General features: G+C 46.4%; 1 protein-coding gene across 4 annotated transcripts in view; it reads left to right on the top strand.

Annotated features, from left to right (window-relative positions):
* The window catches only part of FRMD1 (FERM domain containing 1), a 797,190-nt gene that overhangs the window by 523,314 nt on the left and 251,788 nt on the right, over positions 1 to 22,088 (top strand). The gene's annotated exons all lie outside the window — the stretch shown is intronic.

Below are 22,088 nucleotides of genomic sequence, written 5' to 3'. Positions count from 1 at the left end.
TTCAGCTTCATCACTCCACTCACATGGACGGACCACTCCATCGTCCACTTCCACATGTCAGGACCACCAACCACCCCTACAGAGTCTAGCAACACCCCAAGTCACTGGTGGCAGATTGTTGCAGAAATGGAATGGCTCAATGCACTTCAACTAAATTACCAAGACCACCCCCAATTACCTCATGAACGACACAAACAATTTCAACCACTGGATCACCCCCTGTGCAAATACCCTGGTGCACCTGAAAAACACGAAAAACTAAACGAACAAACAAGCTAGCTGGTACAACTCTGACCTCGGAGAATCTAAGAGAGTTTGCAACCAACTTGAAATAAAATGGAGAACCACCCGAGAAACCACCACACGTAACACCTACAAGTCTGCACTTACACACTATCACCATCAAGTGTAAGAGACCAAGAAAAAGGCCCTGACCCTGAAAATTGAATCTAGCTCTAACAGCTGCAAGGAACGTTTTGCCATCGTCAAGCAATTCACCAACCCAACAGCATCAACCAAGACCATCAAACCCTACAGAAAAACTCTGTAACAACCGCTCCGTCTTCCATGAAAAAAGTCTCTAAGATCTACAGCAACTTCGAACCCCAGCCACCCCTCATTGGCCGTCCCAGCACTCTAAGCTTATCAACCAAAGACTAGCAACTGCCCGTGTGGAACCCTCTATCCATCCAGAACACTGCAGCAATAATAAAGATAGTCCACTCAGGGTCGCCCACAGACCCCTGCCCCCACCATATTTACAATCTGGGAAATGTGAGAAGTTGGCCTGGTATATGATGTCCACTATTCTAGTGGGCACCTTGCACCAGTCCAAACGACCCTTATTGATGATAGGTTATAAATTCAACCTTATAGAAAGCTATCCTAGTGGTAGCTGTGGAGAGCATCCTTCAGGCTAAGACTAGGAGACGAGTTAAGCGAGTTGTTTTACCATTTATAATCTCTTGAGTACCAAATGAAGGCACACCACACAAGGTATATAGCAAATATATATTTATTTATTCTAAACACAACCCCTCTGGACTCTTTATGAGGTCAGAGGGAAAAGTACAATACAAGGAACTTAATTGGCAAGGCACATCCTCTCCTATATAGTTATGCAACAGAGACTGGCACTAAGTGAGCTCACCTTAGAGGAAAAAACCCTCCGGTTGTGCTGGAATAGGAGCCTGAAGCGTGTCCGGGGTGCGCGACCTTATGCCCCGGAGATCCCTCTCGGGATGCTGACGGCGCTGCCGCACGGGGGAGATTGGTCTCCGCTGTTGGAATGGGAGGAGCTGGGTCTACAAGTTATAGGTGACCTGTTTGCGGAGGGTGTGATGGCCCCGTTTGAGGTGCTGCAGGAGCAATTTGGCCTCCCAGATGGGGGTTATCTCCTGCATGCGGCAATCTCTGCAGCGATGCAAAAACACTGGAGGGTGGGACTGACGGAGCCGGATACGACCATGGCTTGTCAGTACGTGGTGATGGCCGCGGGTACGATCAAGGCGGTAACCTGCCTCCAATCACGGATGTTGAACGAAGGGCTAGAACCGCTCACGGCGCTGAAGGCCAGATGGGAGGAAAGTATAGGCAAGCCTATTCCGGATGCAGAGTGGGGCCACATTATAACACGAACATGGAAGGGTAGTAGGAATGCTAGGTTCCAACAGGTACATTTTTTCCTTTTGCATAGAGCTTATCTGAACCCGGGGAAGCTCCGCCGGCACTTTCAGGTGCAGGACGCGGCATGCCCGAGGTGCTCGGCACCGGAGGTTGAACTGGATCATATGATGTGGGATTGCCCAAAGCTGGGTACATACTGGCCTGAGGTGGGTGCACTTTTGAACACGATCACGGATAGGGAAGTGGAATTTGACATGGCTGAATGCCTCTTACTTTGGTTTCCTCACACAGCGAAAACGAAAGTCACAAGCAAATTTATTGATCTGGGGCTCATGATGGCCCAGAGGGAGGTTACATGGCGCTGGAAAACCAAGGAAGGCCCTGCGGTGAGGAGGTGGACGAATGAGTTGTTGAAATGGTCGAGGTGCGAGAGTGCATTGAGGATGCGGCAGGCCGCCAGATTGGGGAATGAGAGGAGCTTGGAGACGGCTAGGGCTTGGGAGACGATTGTGCAGGCCTTGTATGATTATTTGACAGGAGATGAAGAGGAGAGACTTTCGGAGACTGAGGTTCCATGAGGCCAGAGGCACGAACACTTCTTCATTATTGATGGCGCGCCATTCTGTCCGAAACCCACATTCACAACCCACATCGGCAGCAATTAGGGGGAGGGGGGGTGTGGGGGAGTTCTTTGACCACCCTGGTAGGGATAGGAACGCAGGTAGCGATGGGTAGGGGACATGGTAAATCGACATGATAGTGTATTAGCGGGACCCTGCTCCACAGATCCAGTGGGTACGTATGTTGCTCACATGGTAGGAATGGTTCCTCTAGGGGGAGAGGGGGAGTTGTTTTGGGGAAACAAAAAATCAGATGCATTATTATGTTGTTGACCAGAAATGCCTATGTAACATACTAGGAGACCTTTTGTTGGACTTTGAAGTAGCGCTGCCCAGCCTCCGGGATGTGGGCTGATGGGCTGTGTACAACCCTGAGAATGTATGGTACCTTGTACTGAGGTGGTGATGATGGTTGATTTCTCCCGGTGTTTTGCCCATAATTCTGCAATAAAAACAATTTAAAAAAACAAAAAGGAACTTAATTGGCATACGATAAGTTGCACAGTATACGTTATGCCCTAGGGACCTCACAAAACATATACTAAAATAGTGGTATAAGAACCACGTGAGAAATAGAAAGTAGGCCTAGAGCCTGTGGAATCGCTGGGGCTGCCTAGAACCACCAAAGGTTAGGATGTAGGAGGCCCACAGGGGGCGCGTGCAGTGTCTAAACACAGTTACCATTGACTTTCTATGGAGAATGAACAAGTTACAATTTTAAAGATTAAAGGTACAAGGAGGTGAACTGCGATGGAACCCTTTTTGACTAGGACACTTGGAGAGTCAATACCCACGGGAGCACCAGAGTACTCGTGTTACCTCACCCAGGGAAGCCGGGTGCTTAGGTGTCTTTTCGTGTCGGGTTTCGTCGTCGATTCCAATGGAGAGCTGCGAAGAAGTGCTGCAGACGACCAGAGGAAAAGTGTCCGTATGGATCCATGGGTGTATCAGAGATGTGAAGAACCTGAAAGCAGAAGGGACAGAGTCTGGGTCACTAGCCAGTGACCAGGATGGCGATGGGAAGCTGCCAGCCAATGGCGGGTGATTTCAGGTGAAAAGGTGAAGTTTGTCTCTTCAGCCACGAGGACCAGGAAGCGTCGACGATAACCAGGAGCCGGATTTGAGCTGTCCCAGAAAGGATCTAGTTGACTGCAGTGTGGTATCCGGATTGGACCCAACAAGCCTTGGCAAACGCAATCTATGCAAGATATCAAGATTGGCTTTGTTGCAGACCAGCAAGGTCTGTGGAACTTCTCCTTGGGAGAAAAGTTGGAGCAAGCCTGGAGCAACCAGGAAAGCAAAGTAAATCAGAGATTGGTCTTCTTGGGGGCTCACTAGCCAATGGACTAGGAACCGCAAAGACACGTCAAGCTGAAATGCACAAAGCGGGCCCACGGGACACTCGTGGAGTGTGGGCCTCTGAGCTTCAGTGAAAAAGATGCTCAGGGCTGGGAATTCAAGCACTCCAATGCACAACTTCGGGATACCTCGGGAAGTAGGTGCAGGTTGCAAAATGCAGGATGTCCAGGAGGTCCGGTCCCATGTCTCTCGTGTCCACTACAGGTCTCAGCTTTGTTGGGAGTGCAGGGCAGCCTCTGAGATGTCTAGAAGTCCATGTCCTGAGTCAAAGATTCTTCGGGATCCGGTGGGAGCCTCGAAAATGCAGACTGGCAAAGATGCAGTTGGAGCCTGTTTGAACAGGGTGGTTACTCCTTGACCACAAGAGAGATTTCTTCCGTCTTCCAGTTGATATGGAATGTCGAAGGTCTAAGATATATGTTGCAGAGTTTCATCCAGGGTAATCTAAAGTCCTAGGGACTGGGGTTCTATACTTATAGTAAGTTTAGGGGTTGGACTAACTCTAAGGTCCCTCCTATGGGTGGACCTGGGGAGGTGGTGGTTACACCCCTTCCCCTTTGTCCAGTTTTGTGCCAGAGCTGGGGCTGAGTGCCCCAGCAACTGGTTTGAACTGGGAAATGCATGGAGCACCTTCTGTGCCCCAGGCAGAGTCTGAAAAGCATTCACTGAATGCAACCCACCCTGCCCCAATACACTAAAGCCTGTCTGAGGAGGTGCTAGCACCAACCTGGACAGGAAACCTATTGTCCAGGCCTCCCCTGCCAGAGTATCGTCCAACAGCAGGAGAGGGCAGACTCGTGTCTGTGGCAGCAGCATCATTTTGTGATGCTGAGGCTCTGTTTAACTTTAACCGGGTTTACCAGTAACTTCATGTCTTCTCCCTCTAGAAGGGTGGAATGCTACCCCCGCCACCAGGACTCGTGGGGAGGGTAGTATTCCAAAGTGTTTGACACCTTACACAACATGTTTTGATAAAGGCAAACCAAAGTTAGCATTAACCGCGAGGATTATAATGCACTTAGGAGTATCAGGTATGGCTATATCATAGAACAGCATTAAGGAGATGGTTCCGAAAGCTGCAGAGGGGCTCAGCTCATGCTAGGGCACCCTCTCACACAAAACCAAGCACTCTGCCTCCAGGATTGTCAATGCCTGCCATAGGAGTGACTTATAGGTTAATATGTGTCTATATGTATATGTAGATATAGGTATACTATATCTTTTAGTAGTAGATAGCTTTATTCGATAAAAGATTTATCATAAAAGCATTACATGTATAAAATCACAAAATAAAATAGCCACATTTAAAAAAAAACACAGATGCCATAGTAACCATATAGTTTAAAACCATTAAAAAAAACACACACACACTATTTATAATTTAAAAGTGATGATTAAATTCATAAATCCATTATCACAAATGCATAAAAGGAAGGGAATAGGAGCCGAATATTTTCCCAACATTAAGATATTACAACAAGTCAATCGCCCCATGTCTTTCAAATTTAAGGGCCCACTACGTTCTTGCCTAAGGCTTTTATTCGTATTAGCCAAGCACACCCCAGATATTTGACTACTCCACAAACCAGTGTCAGAGAGGAGCTGTCAGTTTTCAGGATGCGTAAGGCATCGACATGGCTCCTGAAGCCCAGTGCTTTACATACTGGCTTAAGCCACTTTTCTCCAGCATTTTTATAGGCCGGGCATGCTAGAAAAAAGTGAGCAATAGACTCGTCAGGATGTGCACAGCTTGGGCAAGGTGCAGGAACTGAGTTTGTCCCTTTCCATAATGATGTTACAGTGTTAACTTGCAGGGTTCAAAATCTCATCTTCATATATAGGGTCCTGTCCCTAGGGACCTGGATGAAGTCGAGATAGGGTTCCAGTCCACAGATATTTTTGTGTTCGAAGAACCCCTCGGTGAGTTTCCCTGTCTGTTGGGTAGATAGGTCACGTTTCGACACCCAATCCCAATAGGCACGCTTTAAGTCCTGCTTAGAAGGTGGAATCTGGCTAGCCCAAGCCTCACTTAATCCAATGAGGCCAATAAGATGCCTAACGTCAGCCAACCATTTTATCCTGCGCCCTGTGTCAACTGACAGCAACTCATCAAAAGCCACAGCATAATTGGACAGCTCAGTAGACCTCTTAAGGCGGGCCCAGAAGAGCAAGGGGCGAAGCCTAGCAATATCCTGAATATGTCTCCTTCCTGTATCGTAGAACAGAGGCTTCAGGGGGGTGGAGGTAGGGAGCGAGGTGAGCTCTCTTAAAAATGTATTTTCGGACATGGATAGATCTCCAATATTCTCCATACCCCAGAGTTCTGTCCCATAAAGGGCCGAGGGTAGTGCTTTCCCATCGTAGATAGCAAGCGCCGGGGCGACTGGCCTACTCACAGAAAGATGTTGTTCTCTAACAATTGCCCCGGACACCCGTTTATGGTTTAAAAGCATCTTGTCTAGATGGGAGGTCCACTTCATGCTTTTCGAGATTCTAATCCCCAGATAATTAAAGGACTCAACCACGTCCAGTGGGACGTCGTTTAGGGTGATGTTATTCCTAAAGCGTTTGGAAGGGTTGATGGTCATCAACTTGGTTTTACTGGTGTTAATAGTTAACCCCTGTTCCTTACAAAATGAGTCAAATATATTCAACAGTTTCTGTAGACCACCCGGTGACTTGAAAATTAAGAGAGTATCGTCGGCAAACAAGAGGGTAGGTGTCTTATCCCCTGCCAACACTGGAGCGTCTGATGGTTCCTCAGCCCACCACCCCATTAATAAATAGTGAAAATAGGGTGGGGGCCAACACGCATCCTTGACGGATCCCTCTGTTTACCACGATCCTCTCTGTCACCTCCCCTTGGGTTCCCCATCTAATTCTTGCATAATTACCAGTATGCAATCTTTTTAGAAAGTCAAGAATAAAGGATGGCATACCCAAGTGCTGAATCACCTTCCAAAGCTTGTCCCGAGGGACCAGGTCGAAGGCGGTCTTCAGATCTATGAAAGCCAGGTACAAACTCCATTTCCCCAAAAGGACTGACTTCCAATAGATCATGAAGAATCTAAGGACCTGGTCCATTGTTTCCACCTTCTGCCTGAAACCTGCTTGGAAATGTGACAGGATGTTTCCATCCTCTATCCAGGTTCTAATCCTCAGGAGAAGAACCCTGCCAACCACCTTCTGTATCACGTCAATTAGACTGATTGGCCGGTAGTTGGCAGGGTCCGCTCTATTCCCCTTTTTAAATATTGGGGCCACCTCGGCTTCTTTCCAGGAGTCTGGGACAGCAAATCCTCTTGCTATCAACTTCATAACAAGGAGGACGAGTTGGGCCCATGGCATGGGATCATACAGGAGCAGGTCCCCGGGAAGTCCATCCGGGCCTGCTGCCTTTCCTCGGGCAATGCTATGTATTGCTTGCTCCACCTCGTGGAGATCAAACCTGTCAATTATTTCATAGTCTTATCGAGTGACTTGAGCGGTTTCAATGGATAGGGACTCTGAGCAATCTTCCCCTGAGTAAAGATTCGAGAAGTGCTCCTGCCATTGTAGGCAAGTAATGTGATTCGGCATTGGGTCCACTATTTTCCTGTCCCTACGGTTAATTATATTCCAGAATAGGGTGGGATCCCTCTGCATCGATGCCTCCTTCAATTCCTGCCAATGAGCCTCCTCCCAAATTTGTTTGGCCTCCACTAAGGCCCTTGCATACTCTTTCCTGGCTATTTTGACAGCAGTTGTGTCCTTCAACCTAATACTGAGTGCTATGGCCGCCCTTTTATCCCTACATTTATTGGAGTATCAAGGATTGCTAGTCTTTGGTTAGTCAAATTTTCTAGCAGATTTTCCTTCTAAAATAAAAAATGAACTCAGCTTATCTATCGCATCTTGATAAAAACTATTAAAGTTAAAATTAGGTTGATCCCCCGTGTCATTATAGAATGTCGTCAATTCACTATTCTTGGCAACAACCTCCTCCCTAATGCTTAGTAATTTCCCTTCATCTTGGGAAACTTTGTGCCATTTCAGGCGACGCTTACAATTAGAAGGGGTGACCTCTCTACTTGCCAATGTGGGGCGATTACGTGCCTTAAACCCAGACAGCTGCCAAATATTATTTAGTTGTAGGCAGAGTGGGTTGTGATCACTATCTAAAGAGGGGACAACTATCATATCAACCAAATCCCGCCATAATCGGACATCCATAAAGATGTAATCTATCCTAGAAGGGGAACATAGTCGATTGAAAGTGTTTGCTCCATTTTGGTCGGAGCGCGTTCTCCCATTAACAGCTCTTAAGTCATATTCCAAACTAAGGGCATTAATTTGGATGACACGCTGGGACCATTTTTTAATCGGATCTAGACTAAGAGGCGGGATGTCCCATTTAGCATCCTCTTCAGCCGTGCCTACTAGATCACCCACACTCAGAGGTTCAAAAGTTACATTGAAATCCCCGGCTACAATTATATTAGAATGGGGCGGTGTAATTGCTAAAATACTCTCTAGGACGGATATGACAGGGGATGTCTGGGCACCAGGAGAGCCTCTAGCATAGATATTAAATAGCTCAAGTACCGGCCCATTAGATGAACCTTTAATGGTCAAGTGTAGAATATCGCTAGAATGATCAATATGGGGAGTGACCGACCAATTGAGGGCAGTCTTTATCCAGATTTGTAACCCCCCCGATGGCCGCCCTTTGCCAGAGCTAATAGAGGGAATACAATAAGATGTATAACCTGATTTATGGAGTGGGGTTAAACTCCATGTTTCTTGGAAGAGGCATACTTCGTATTTTCCCACATATCTATGCCATTCCGGGAGTTTGAGTTTCTTCTCTAGCCCTGCTACATTCCATGAGAGAATATTCAGGATTACTCTATTAGATCTATTGTTCATTAATTCGACTACAGGGCTGGATGCTATCTACATCGAGACAGCGTCACGATATAGTACCTGGGTTTACAATTTGTGGTGGCATGTCTGAGTCCCTTTGGTTTATTGGTGTTACTATGGTGGTACTAATCTCGGTGCCCCTGGGTGATAGTCAGTCAACCTTATTCAGCCCCGACCTGCCTCCCCTGTTCCCAAAAACCTCTCTATCTACAGTGCTAGCTTACATCCAAAATGGCATATGTCTAATTTGGATTGTTGAGTGATCGGGAGCGGAGGTGCGAAACTCCACCGCCAGGAGATTGTCAGCAAGGACAGGGTCTTTAAGCCTTAGCTCAATACAGTCTAAAACTGAATTTCACAAAGTAATTCTCCTTACACCCTGTATGTCTTCGCGAATTATGGACCTACAACCTCTTACGTGGCGAAGCCAGTGTATTGCTTTATTGCAAAGGGAGTCGCTAGATTCATAGCTCTGGCTATCATGGATTTTTGGCACTTTCACCATGTAAACTATTGCCCTTGGGTCCCTGGTTGTATCCCTTGGGGGATCCCGAATTGGTTGGCTAAGGGGCCTCTGGTTATAAGGAATATGTCGCCCCCCTGGTACTGTAGATGTTTTGGATGGGTCAGCATGGACTTTTCCCACCCTGAGATAAGGGGCCACTGATGGAGTTGTTTTCCTTATATCTCGCACCCTCTGTGGGAGGGTATCACCACTCCCTTGCGGTTTATTGCTTGGTGGTTTGTTAACTAAAGCACCCTTATAAGACGAGGTTACTAAGGGGGAAGAGTGGGATGGTGTGCTAGGGTGGGCTGCCGGGGATATAGCCTTGGAATTCAGGATTGCCACCATTTTATTTAATTGTTCCACCTCATTTTGTAGAATTTCTACTTTCCGCAATAGCCCCAAGTTTAATTCCTTACAACCACATCTACTTGCCAAGGGATCTGCCCCCGAAATGTTACAACCCTGCGCCTCCAGGATGATGGATCCCTCAGACATGTGCTCAAGTACCGCAAATCTATTGGCACAAGGGATGGGGAGACATTATCAGTGCCTTGATTACCACTCGTAGCCCCAGGAGAACCAGGATTGGATAATGGCAGCGGTGGAGGGACCTGTTGAGTATTTACAGTATCATCTGCAGGGCCGGTGTGTACAATTAGATTTGTGGTCGATTGTGTCTGCTTGCTAAACATTGAAGGGATTCTATGTTGGTGAATGTTAGCTACTTAATTTTTTTTCTGTTCTCCGCCAACTTCTACACCTACGATATTGGCCCCTAGAATCTCCTCACATTCTGAAACTAACACCTCTATTCTATCAATTACACAGTTACTCGCCCCGTGGATACTTTTTTTAACCTTTTACCTTTCTTATTTGCCACCTGCCCTCCCCCTTCCATTGCTTTCCTTTTGCCCATTGAGTCCTGTATAGTCAATAGCCCCTAGGCCCACAGGAATTGGAAAGCGGCCAATTCAAAATTCCCAGGTTATGTTCAATAGTTCAGTGGTAAGTCCCACACCCAATTGCAGTACCTTGTAAGGAGCACGAAATGACAGGGGGTTGGGCCAGCCCAGCCTTGTCCAGCCCCGGACGGCCACAGACGGCCCGCCCTTTGCCCGGGCTTAGCCCGGCGTCGTCCGCGCGCATCCCGCAACGCGGGAGGAGCCTCTCCCTTTTGAGCGCCTACGGGCGCGAAAGTCTGTGCAGGTGGGCGTGTCACCGCCGGGGTTCCTGGGAGCTGTAGTCTCCACCTACAGTGGCCGCGATATGGTGTGGGCGGCGGCAGGGGAGGCTGACAGCGACAGCACCAGCAAGTATGGGTAGGTGATAATCCGGGCACACTTCCCCCACAAAGGCTCCACAACGGCTTGCAGAGTCCCCCGCTCCACCGAAGGAGCCTCTCCCTTTTGAGCGCCTCCGGGCGCGAAAGTCCGTGCAGGTGGGCGTGTCACCGCCGGGGTTCCTGGGAGCTGTAGTCTCCCCCTACAGCGGCCGCGAGATGGTGTGGGCGGCGGCAGGGGAGGCTGACAGCGAGAGCACCAGCGAGTATAGGTAGGTGATAATCCGGGCACAGTTCCCCCACAAAGGCTCCACAAAGGCTTGCAGAGTCCCCCGCTCCACCGAAGGATCCTCTCCCTTTTGAGCGCCTCCGGGCCCGAAAGTCAGTGCAGGTGGGTGTGTCACCGCCGGGGTTCCTGGGAGCTGTAGTCTCCCCCTACAGCGGCCGCGAGATGGTGTGGGCGGCGGCAGGGGAGGCTGACAGCGAGAGCACCAGCGAGTATGGGTAGGTGATAATCCGGGCACAGTTCCCCCACAAAGGCTCCACAAAGGCTTGCAGAGTCCCCCGCTCCACCGAAGGAGCCTCTCCCTTTTGAGCGCCTCCGGGCGTGAAAGTCCGTGCAGGTGGGCGTGTCACCGCCAGGGTTCCTGGGAGCTGTAGTCTCCCCCTACAGCGGCCGAGAGATGGTGTGGGCGGCGGCAGGGGAGGCTGACAGCGAGAGCACCAGCGAGTATGGGTAGGTGATAATCCGGGCACAGTTCCCCCACAAAGGCTCCACAAAGGCTTGCAGTCCCCTGCTCCACCGAAGGAGCCTCTCCCTTTTGAGCGCCTCCGGGCGCGAAAGTCCGTGCAGGTGGGCGTGTCACCGCCGGGATTCCTGGGAGCTGTAGTCTCCCCCTACAGCGGCCGCAAGATGGTGTGGGTGGGCGGCAGGTGAGGATGACAGCGAGAGCACCAGCGAGTATGGGTAGGTGATTATCCGGGCACAGTTCCCCCACAAAGGCTCCACAAAGGCTTGCAGAGTCCCCCGCTCCACCGAAGGAGCCTCTCCCTTTTGAGCGCCTCCGGGCGTGAAAGTCCGTGCAGGTGGGCGTGTCACCACAGGGGTTCCTGGGAGCTATAGTCTCCCCCTACAGCGGCCGCGAGATGGTGTGGGCGGCGGCAGGGAAGGCTGACAGCGAGAGCACCAGCGAGTATGGGTAGGTGATAATCCGGGCACAGTTCCCCCACAAAGGCTCCACAAAGGCTTGCAGAGTCCCCCGCTCCACCGAAGGAGCCTCTCCCTTTTGAGCGCCTCCGGGCGTGAAAGTCCGTGCAGGTGGGCGTGTCACCGCCGGGGTTCCTGGGAGCTGTAGTCTCCCCCTACAGCGGCCGAGAGATGGTGTGGGCGGCGGCAGGGGAGGCTGACAGCGAGAGCACCAGCGAGTATGGGTAGGTGATAATCCGGGCACAGTTCCCCCACAAAGGCTCCACAAAGGCTTGCAGTCCCCTGCTCCACCGAAGGAGCCTCTCCCTTTTGAGCGCCTCTGGGCGCGAAAGTCCGTGCAGGTGGGCGTGTCACCGCCGGGATTCCTAGGAGCTGTAGTCTCCCCCTACAGCGGCCGCAAGATGGTGTGGGTGGGCGGCAGGTGAGGCTGACAGCGAGAGCACCAGCGAGTATGGGTAGGTGATAATCCGGGCACAGTTCCCCCACAAAGGCTCCACAAAGGCTTGCAGAGTCCCCCGCTCCACCGAAGGAGCCTCTCCCTTTTGAGCGCCTCCGGGCGCGAAAGTCCGTGCAGGTGGGCGTGTCACCACCGGGGTTCCTGGGAGCTATAGTCTCCCCCTACAGCGGCCGCGAGATGGTTTGGGCGGCGGCAGGGGAGGCTGACAGCGAGAGCACCAGCGAGTATGGGTAGGTGATAATCCGGGCACAGTTCCCCCACAAAGGCTCCACAAAGACTTGCAGTCCCCTGCTCCACCGAAGGAGCCTCTCCCTTTTGAGCGCCTCCGGGCGCGAAAGTCCGTGCAGGTGGGCGTGTCACCGCTGGGGTTTCTGGGAGCTGTAGTCTCCCCCTACAGCGGCCGCGAGATGGTGTGGGCGGGCGGCAGGGGAGGCTGACAGCGAGAGCACCAGCAAGTATGGGTAGGCGATAATCCGGGCACAGTTCCCCCACAAAGGCTACACAAAGGCTTGCAGAGTCCCCCGCTCCACCGAAGGAGCCTCTCTCTTTTGAGCGCCTCCGGGCGCGAAAGTCCGTGCAGGTGGGCGTGTCACCGCCGGGGTTCCTGGGAGCTATAGTCTCCCCCTACAGCACCCGCGAGATGGTGTGGGCGGCGGCAGGGGAGGCTGACAGCAAGAGCACCAGCGAGTATGGGTAGGTGATAATCCGGGCACAGTTCCCCCACAAAGGCTCCACAAAGGCTTGCAGAGTCCCCCCTATACTATATCTAAGTAAGGGGTGATTACACCACCTTACCCAGGCTGCAGGTGCAGACCTGTGGTGTCAGTTTGGAAGGCTAACCAGGGGTGGCACAATACATGCTGCAGCCCCTGGTAGGCCCAAGGTGCACCTATGCCCTGGGTACCTAAGGTACACTATACAGGGGCTCACAAGTGTGACCCAGTAACCAATCTGGTATGTACCTAAAGTACATGGTATCAATTTAGAGAAAGAACAACTAGGCTGTGGGCCTGATTAGCAGGGCCACATCCATACTAAAGTTGAAAAACCAGTGAATCACAGCAAAAAGTGGGGGTAACCATAGGAAGCAGACCCTACTCTCCTACAGGAAGATCCATGATCAGCGCTGCACTCACTTTCATCATCAACACCTCCATCAAGACAGCCAACTTCCCAGATATCTAGAATCATGTCCAGGTCCCCGCCCTCCTCAAAAAACCCTCAGATGACCCGTAAGTACTCAGCAACTACCAACCCATCTCACTGCTCTCCTTCAAAGACAAAGTAATAGAGAAGACCTTCAACAGACAACTCTCTGACTACCTAGAACACCTCAAACTCCTGGACGACTCTCAATCAGCTTTTCAAAACAGCCCTCATCGTGGAAGGAAAGCTGCCCTCATCCTCCACAACCTCTTTGCCGCTTTTGACACCATCTCCAACCAGATACTCATCATCAGACTATACGCGTTCACATCAGAACCCAAGGACCTCATCTGCGGAGTCCCACAGGGATCATCACTCAGCCCCACACTTTTCAACATGTACATAACTGCTCAGGCTAATATCATTACATGCCATGGCATCAACATCATCTCCTACATTGACAACACCAAGCTCATTTTTTCCCCTCTCAGACGACACCATAACCACCAAGACAAACTTCAAACAATGCATGACCTGCATGGCCAATTGAATGAAAGAAAACTGCCTCAAGCTCAACACTGACAAAACTGAAGCTCTGATTCATACCCACCCCAGCCGACCATGCTACTAACCTACGCCTTATCCTGGACATAAACCTTACCATGAAGTCAGAGGGTCACCTCCTCATGCTTCCACATCCTCCGCATGTTATGTAAAATCTTCAAGTGGCTCCCACCGGACATCAGACATACCATCATGCAGGCCATAATCACTTGCAGATTGAACTACGGGAATGCACTCTATGCCGGCATCCCAACACATTCTCTTCACAGACCTCAAACATCCAAAACACCGCCGCCAGACTTGTCCTTGACCTCCAGTGCAAAACCCACACTACAACATTACTCTGTGCACTCTCACTCAAACACACACCTGCCATCCATAGAAGCAGAACGGAAGGTCATTCATTATCCTACTAAGCTGTAAAATCCTGAAACGACCTCCTCCAACACATCCGGACCTACTCCTCACTTCTTAAATTCCACAAAAAGCTGAATACCTGGCATTTCAACTAATCTTCATGCAAGACCATCAAGACTGCCTGTACTTAGGCCCAGCCTCCCCACATGCCTACACTCACCTTCTCAGTGCCTGGATAACCTCACAGGTGACACGCAGCACTCTACAAATCAACCTTACATTACATTAGTTTTCATAATTTGTTTTTAATTTAGCTTTCTTCATCAAAGAAATCAATCACCTTCCCTATATTCAGAGCTGTACCACGAGATATGTATAGATGGCACCCATCTGTTCAATCAACTATTTAGTCCATCACCCCTTTTCTTCCAAAACCCATTTTTCTATCATTCACGCTATCATTAGACACAGTTTCAAAATGGCGCCCAGCCACATAACCTTAACTTTAATTCATCATTTATTTCTTGGCCACACACATCAGCAACAGATACACTTCAACATGGCGACCATCTACGGAGACTAAACTTTAGTTCATCATCTATTTCTTGCCTAAAGCCCTATTTCAGCATTCCTGCTACAACTCATCAAACCACTTTACTACTTTTCCCCTCCAATACAAGTCAGTACCAGGTATCTTTCTCGTTTCTTCATCATGCAATTATAATTTGGCCATTTTTTTTACAGCAGATGCATCTATTTATTTCAACTTTGTGAGTTTCTTCATTCAATATGATGTGTCACCGATACGTGTAATGAATAACTGCACCATTTTATACTTCTATAATCATTGCACCTAAAGAGGCTCCCTTTCAATTTTCAATTACAGTTTTGATTTTGCACATGCCCAAACCAACTCCTTATTATATACTTCCCTTATTCTCTGCTACCACATACATCCTATTTGGCAACAAACAATTTTCCATACTACGTATTTTATGCTTGATGGTTTTCATGAACAACATTTGCTATTTTGTGTTATTTTCCCTGAGTTAAATAATCTTTACCTGTTCACCAGTGTCACCCTGTCATCACCCAGTTAGTGCAATAGCTTCCTTGGCGAACAGTGCCCTATCTGCTTTAAGAAGTATAATGGTTAGTACTAACGCCTTTCTATACAGCTGTCATTTCCTACACTTTCGTTCTCCCTCCCCGACTCATGGTTCTCATAGTACCCTCATTATCCTTCACAATACTTATCTCTTCCTTTATCTAGCTGGTATAAACACGCTTCTTGTACATTCAATATACTAATTCACCCCGGACCCTTTGGATGTATTTGCTCTTCCTTTGTTATTGTTCTTCTCAATACTCTTCCCTATGGGCCAGATGTATCAAGAATGTATTTTGCGATTCTGAAATAGGAAATTTTACCGATTCGCTATTTTGGAAATTTTGGAATCGCAAAATGCAATGAATGTAGGATTTGCTAAAAATATAGCGATTCCTACACTTTCCCAATAGCGAATTGCAAATTGCGATTCGCTATTAGGGAATGCTTTCCCATTAATTCCTTTGGGCCTGAGGCCCATAGGAATAAATAGGAAAGCATTTAAAATTTGCAATTACCAAATAGGTAATAGTATATTGCAAATGCAATTGCAAGGGTGCTAGGGGGCCAATGCACCCCCCAAAAAGGTAAGTGTGCATATGTGTTGCACACACATGCTCTAAAGGCATGTGTATGCGACACATGGCACTTTGAAAAATACACTTTTGTGCATTTTTCTAAGAATTTGTAAATTACCATCAACTTGAAGTTGATGATAATTTGCAATTCCCTAATGCAAAATCACATTTTTAAAATGCTTCTTGCATTGCCTTTAGGGAATCGCTAATTGCGATTCCCTAACCGCATTTGCAAAATAGGTAATCGCAAAAATTGAGATTACCTATTTTGCGAATGCATTTTGGGTTCATGCATCCCAAAAGGCTGCGAATCGGCCCATTAACGAAAGGTAAAAAGCTTGATACATCTGGCCCTATGACTCTATTCACTCCTTAGTCAACCAAATGTTTACAGTTTTCTTTCAACTGAACCAACATCAAAAATTATTACCAATAGGTGTATATCCAACCTTGCACTGCATTTTTCTTGAGCTCTCACTCTTGATTCTATCACCACCCATCTAGATGATTAAAGTTGCACTTTTCTTCTGTATTATATTTCGTAATTCTAAAAGGGATGGAAATTCACTAGCGAACTCTCATCTCTGATTATTCTGTATCTCTACTAGTCTACGTCAACTTGTGAAGTTTAAACTATCTACTCAGTCATTCTTGACTGCTACAAAACATTCTGATGGACTCAATTTATTCGGTGTCTCTTTTTGACCACGTCACCTCGGTACTTGGCCATTGATTCTACTATTTCGCTTCGGTGCCCCCAATTTCCCAATAATTGTACAATATGTTTGTCGTGCTATTATCATTAACAAAAGACATATGGAACATTCAGTGTTGTTGTATAATTTACAGCCATGACAAAGTCCGTGTGATGAAACTAACGTTGGCTGTTTCGATGTGAGAGATGCCTTACACTTTATGCTGCCTTATGAGAACCAAACATTATTAAATACACCAGAAAAATCCATCTTGTGTGGCATGGACACTTATGAAAGAACTGTTTAATATTATCATAGATTGTGCTGCAATATGCTTGTTTTAAAGTTTTGATTAATGGCTGTTACGATCACTCATACGAAAGCCCGGGGTAGCCAGGTGCCAGTATGGTGGGCACCACTGTAATACATTGTATACAGACTCTGTCTTACTATAGGTGAATATACTCTGGCCACATCCCTCTTGTGGGATGTGCAACTCTCTTTCCACTGCTACCATTTAGTTTCAGATATGCTACCCGATAACTTCTTCACTACAAGATGTACACCATTATCTAACCTGGTGCTCAGGAGTGTATGAATTAGTTTTGGCATCTAGAATTTTCCACTACCAGTGCAGACTAACCTCGACTTGGGAGAGAACCTACTGACCAGTATAAGTTTGATAATATCTGCCTCTACATAATGAAAATATGACTGTCTCAATGGCCATTAAAAACGGTATAATAATGTTGTCCACCTAGGAGCACATTGAATGCCTCCCTCGTGGCTCTCTTTAAAAAGCAAAAGCCATCTGTTCCTTCTCTGGTACAATGCGTGTTGACACTTCAGTCTCCTTGGTCTGATGCTCACGGCGTCGTGTACGGGGGTGCAGGCTGCCTCCCTAACTCGCTCTGTGTGCTCTGCCACTCCTTGCATAGGTGGGCCGGCATCTCCTTTCTCACCTATGCGGCTAGATCGCACAGGCTAGTTAACGCAATATCTGGAAATCTAATTAAATCATTTATCTCTTTTCATATTCATATGCATTTATTTTGTTTTTCACGCTGTGTTAAATATCGAATTGCCTTAATGTGATGGATTAGCCAATACATGTTTCACACTTTAGGCTAATACGCCTAGGGATTTTTCAAGGTTGAAAGTTATTTCCCAAACAATCATCATTAGATACAACATGCCGTGTACAATTATTAAAATAAATTAAAATTCGGAATAAATAAAAGGTGTTCTTCTATTTTATAACCTTTGGTCCAACTACTTACCCAAATTGAGAGTTATTCGTAATGAATACCTGTCACTGACCTTTCTCAACTATAGATCCAGTGTTTGGCTTATTGTGGATGTTATGAACATCCAAACACCGTCCTTGAAATGTTGTCTGCTTATATACTCAGCAATATAATGAAGCCTATTGGAATTCAAGTAGGAGGTCCTGTTCCAATCCATGTCTTCTGACAACTCCTTTCTAGACTTTCTTTGTTTCTGAAAAAAGTCAAATGTATGTGTTGTGCATTCAAACTATTTTTTTTTAAATCATACTTATTCTCTAATAAAACTTGACTGAACTTTACTATACGTGTGAAAACTACCCATATTTGATGTTCTCGCACTGGCACTTTGATCTCATAACTCCTTACTGCTTTGATTAATTATGCTTTAAAGTTAATGCAGTTGTGGACAAATAAATCCCCCTTCATTGATTCATGACATCTCCATCCTTGATATACCCCCGGGGTGATGACATCATTTCTGAAATGCTTTCCATGGATGCTCTTTGTTCCTTGACTCACTAAGATGGTCTCTGACCTGACTCCGGCGCGATCAGGGAACCTATGGTACCTCGAGCCCTACCAATTACACTGATGCCTACAAATTATCCCTACATGCCTCATCACGTGCACCTTATACACATGTTACCTTGGCTCTCTGAAAGTTGTCCTTTACGTCGCCACAATTCTTCCTATATTATTCCCCAGTTTGCACATTGTGCCGATCAGACCATATTATGACCTTCAGTTCCAGATTGCAAAAGACCTTTGAATTTCCTGGCACGATAGGTAAGCCATGATCTCCCCGCTTCTTCCACAACCACTGCTTGGCCCTATCTTATGTTTGCTTTTCATTTACACATAAATACTCTTGCCTACTACAAAAGCAGTACGGTCCCGCCTGGTAAACCCTGGTCCTTTCTGACAATACCAAGATTCCTCTTACTCATACTTAATTTTGCATTCCATTACATCTTTTTCTCCATCCATGACCAATACTGGTACCTTTACATACATACCTGTGGTGCATTTACATGTTTACCCTATTATCCTTGAGCATGCTAGTTTTTCTACCTCTCACCTTCTGTCTCTTTGGATCTAAATAATGATTTTACGGTTTAACTTGTTTTTATTTATCAAAACAATGTCTGTGTATATAACATGCAGTACAATGAACAATTGGTGACAGTAGAAAATTTTTATTCAAAACAAAAGAGATTAAAAACAGCATTCACAATAACAATTTAGCATAGTCTGCAGTGAATGCAGTTTATTTTCAAAGCAAATATTCACTACCGTTTCGGCAACGCAGTTGCTCTTTCATCTACAGTCAATTCAAGGGTTTTTGGTTGCTCCAGTGTTGGGAAAGGAAAGATGGGGTGTTTGAGGTAAAAGTGAGTAAGTGAAGGTGGTGGACAAGGGAAAGGTGATGTGACATATATACATCCGGTTCACATAGTAGGACCAATCCGGCCTAACACAGGTCAATTTTTCCTGTTATACCACATAGCAATGCATAGACACCGATAATGAATTGCAGTCGTCGGGGCTTGTGCAATAGTAGTAGTCAACGTTTCGACCCCTTAGAAGTTCAAGGTGAATCAAGCCTTAGCATGGGGTCTTCATCTGGACTGTGTGAACAATGAGCACCTAGAGGCAATTGGATACTCTGTGTTAGGGGGGTGTGATTTAAAAGTAGGTAGTGAATGCTTCGCAATCAAGGGAAAAGATTACGCATGAATACTGCTGGGCGGTCAGTGGGGATGGGCTCAGCTGAGCTCCAAACTGCAGAGAAGACACAGAATCAAATTAATAACTGTTAAAAAAGGCTGGGATAATAAATCTCTATTCAGTTCCTAGGATAGCGCTTACAGAGTAGGGTGAGAAGTACAGCCAAACGTCCACGTACGGGCCTTGATGTTCAACTGTGGATCAAAAGATCCCTCGCAGTGATAAGATGAATCTACCAAAGGAAGACAAATCCTGAATTGAGGTGGCTTCCAACATATAAAATAATCTGGTAAGAGACATATTCAAAAGACGGAGGGATTACTGAATGGAAATCTAGCCTGTCAAATACCCTGCTATTCAGATAAGGGGATAACTGAATGAAAATAAACTCTGTCGAATCCCTTGCTATTCAGATTAGGGGCCCGACAGCCAGTGACTGCACTCAGCACCCTTTGCTCTATTCACTTCACTCAACACATTTAACTCTGTTCACTGGGGTTGTGCCTCTTGTGGTTGCATATAAAGCATATTAGGAGCGCTCAAAAATACACAGTGTGCGTGGTCCTAAAGGAAATTAATCTACAGATCTACATATAACATAACTTGTGTATTTGTAAAGCGCACATTCACCACAAAGGGTGTCTTGGCACTCAATAACATATGTTTATTGTTACCCAACTCAATAATACTCGTTTTATCAACCTCAGTAGGATCAAAGGTTGAGTGGACTCGCTGGGAATTGAACATGTGGCCATGAGGTCAAACACAGGCCACAGTTCACACATCAGTCCACTAAACCCCCAGAACCGGCTATGTATAATCTAAAGGGATAACTATGAGAACACCAGTACCTTTTTCATGTGTACTTATTTACCTGTACATGTAATTTTCTTAATTAATGTTGTTTTCCTTTTTAAATCCACATTTTGGATCCAAACATTTAACATGGTCTTGTTTATTTGCTTGTTTTGACATTAACAAACAGTATCAGCATATATTAGATGTTTAGGAGAACACAAATCCAGTTTAGTTTGTCTTTTACTCTTTGTATGTTCACATTTGCCAAGCTTCCCAGTGTGCTACACACAAGTAATCCCTTTTTAGGTTGAGCCTTGTCGGAACAAGTGCTACTCTGCTAGACATGCAGTATTCGAGTATGGTTATGAAGCCCCGCCCACTCTCCGCCTATATTTGTCACTGACTTGTGTCATTGTCCTTCGTTAATGCTGGCTTCTAATTAGTTAATAGGTTTGTTAGTCACTCCTTAGTACCGCCTTGTCTTCATTTGTAAACTCCCATAGGACTGGCTCTCTTACTTCGGTTGTTACACGGTACATCTTATACAGTCCGTAAGCACAATTTTCTTAAATGCATTTCTCCTACTGCAGGCACGACATGCTTTCTTGCAAAATTCAGCACATTCAGCGTGTCGTGTTCGCTTTCACAGGGGGCTTTTACACAAAAAAAGCACCCCATACTGCGCTTTTACTTGAATAGCGTCCACGGACCCTTCTTTATACATCTAAAGATAGGGGCGAGGCATCTATTAACATGAAAGCACAGCATGGGGTGCTTGTAAACAGCAACCATTTGCAATGCAATAGGTCTCACATTTTATCAAATTTGTCCTATTGGTATTGTAAATGACAATGCCTTTCATTATTGCAGGTGTTTTTTAAACACATAAATAAAAGGCATTCCCCCAGATTCATCAAAGTCCCGTTTTGCGAGTCCTTAATCGCGATTTTTAAGGAATCGCTATTACAGACTCGCAAAACGGGATGCATGTAGAAATCGCAATTTTTTTGGGCGATTTCTACTGCTTCCTTATTTGCGATTCGGTAATTGCTAATCGCTAATAAGGAATGGCTTTCCCATTCATTCCTATGGGCCTAGGCCCATAGGAATGAATGGGGAGTCATTCCTTATTTGCGATTCGCAATTAGCGAATCGCAAATAAGGAAGCAAATTCAAGGGTGCCAGGTTGTCCAAAGGACAACCTGTAGCACCCCTGAAATGGTCAGGTACACTGGTGTTGCGCACACACATGTCCAAAGGACATGTGTGTGTGTAACATACAACTTAGAAAAATGCACTGAAGTGCATTTTTCTAAGTTTTCGCTATTTACCACGTAGTTAGACTTCGCAGTAAATAGCGGCCCCAGATTGCAAATTCGCAATTTTAAAATGGTTCATGAATTGCATTTAAGGAATCTCAAATTGAGATTCCTTAAATGCAATTATTCGCAATTTAGCGTTTTCTAAAATTGCGATTTTTGCATTTGGGATGATGAATCCCAAATGCAAAAATAGCGCTCGCAAAGGGCCAGATTCTCAGAATCTGGCCCTTTGCGAGCCGATTTCGGCTTGATGAATCTGGCTGATTGTCTTTTACAATGCCAGTAGCTCAAAATCTCGCAATTGCGAGACCTATTTCATTGCAAATGCTTGTTTTAATTACTTAAAAAATGAATTTGTTTCCATCATTCTAAATGGCATGCTATGTTTATTGATTACTTTATTAAAAAAACTATCAGTTAACAAAAACTTGTTTACCAAAATAAAAGGAAAAAGTGACAAATGTATGCAGTGGTCTCATGGCTTCTAGATGCAAAATACATCAGGCCAAGCATAAAGATTGATAAGCATTACATCCGCAAGA

This window comes from Lissotriton helveticus, chromosome 6 (assembly GCF_964261635.1).
Source record: "Lissotriton helveticus chromosome 6, aLisHel1.1, whole genome shotgun sequence".
Taxonomy (NCBI): domain Eukaryota; kingdom Metazoa; phylum Chordata; class Amphibia; order Caudata; family Salamandridae; genus Lissotriton; species Lissotriton helveticus.
Note: the sequence above shows the minus strand (reverse complement) of the source record. Positions and strands in the feature narration are given on the sequence as shown.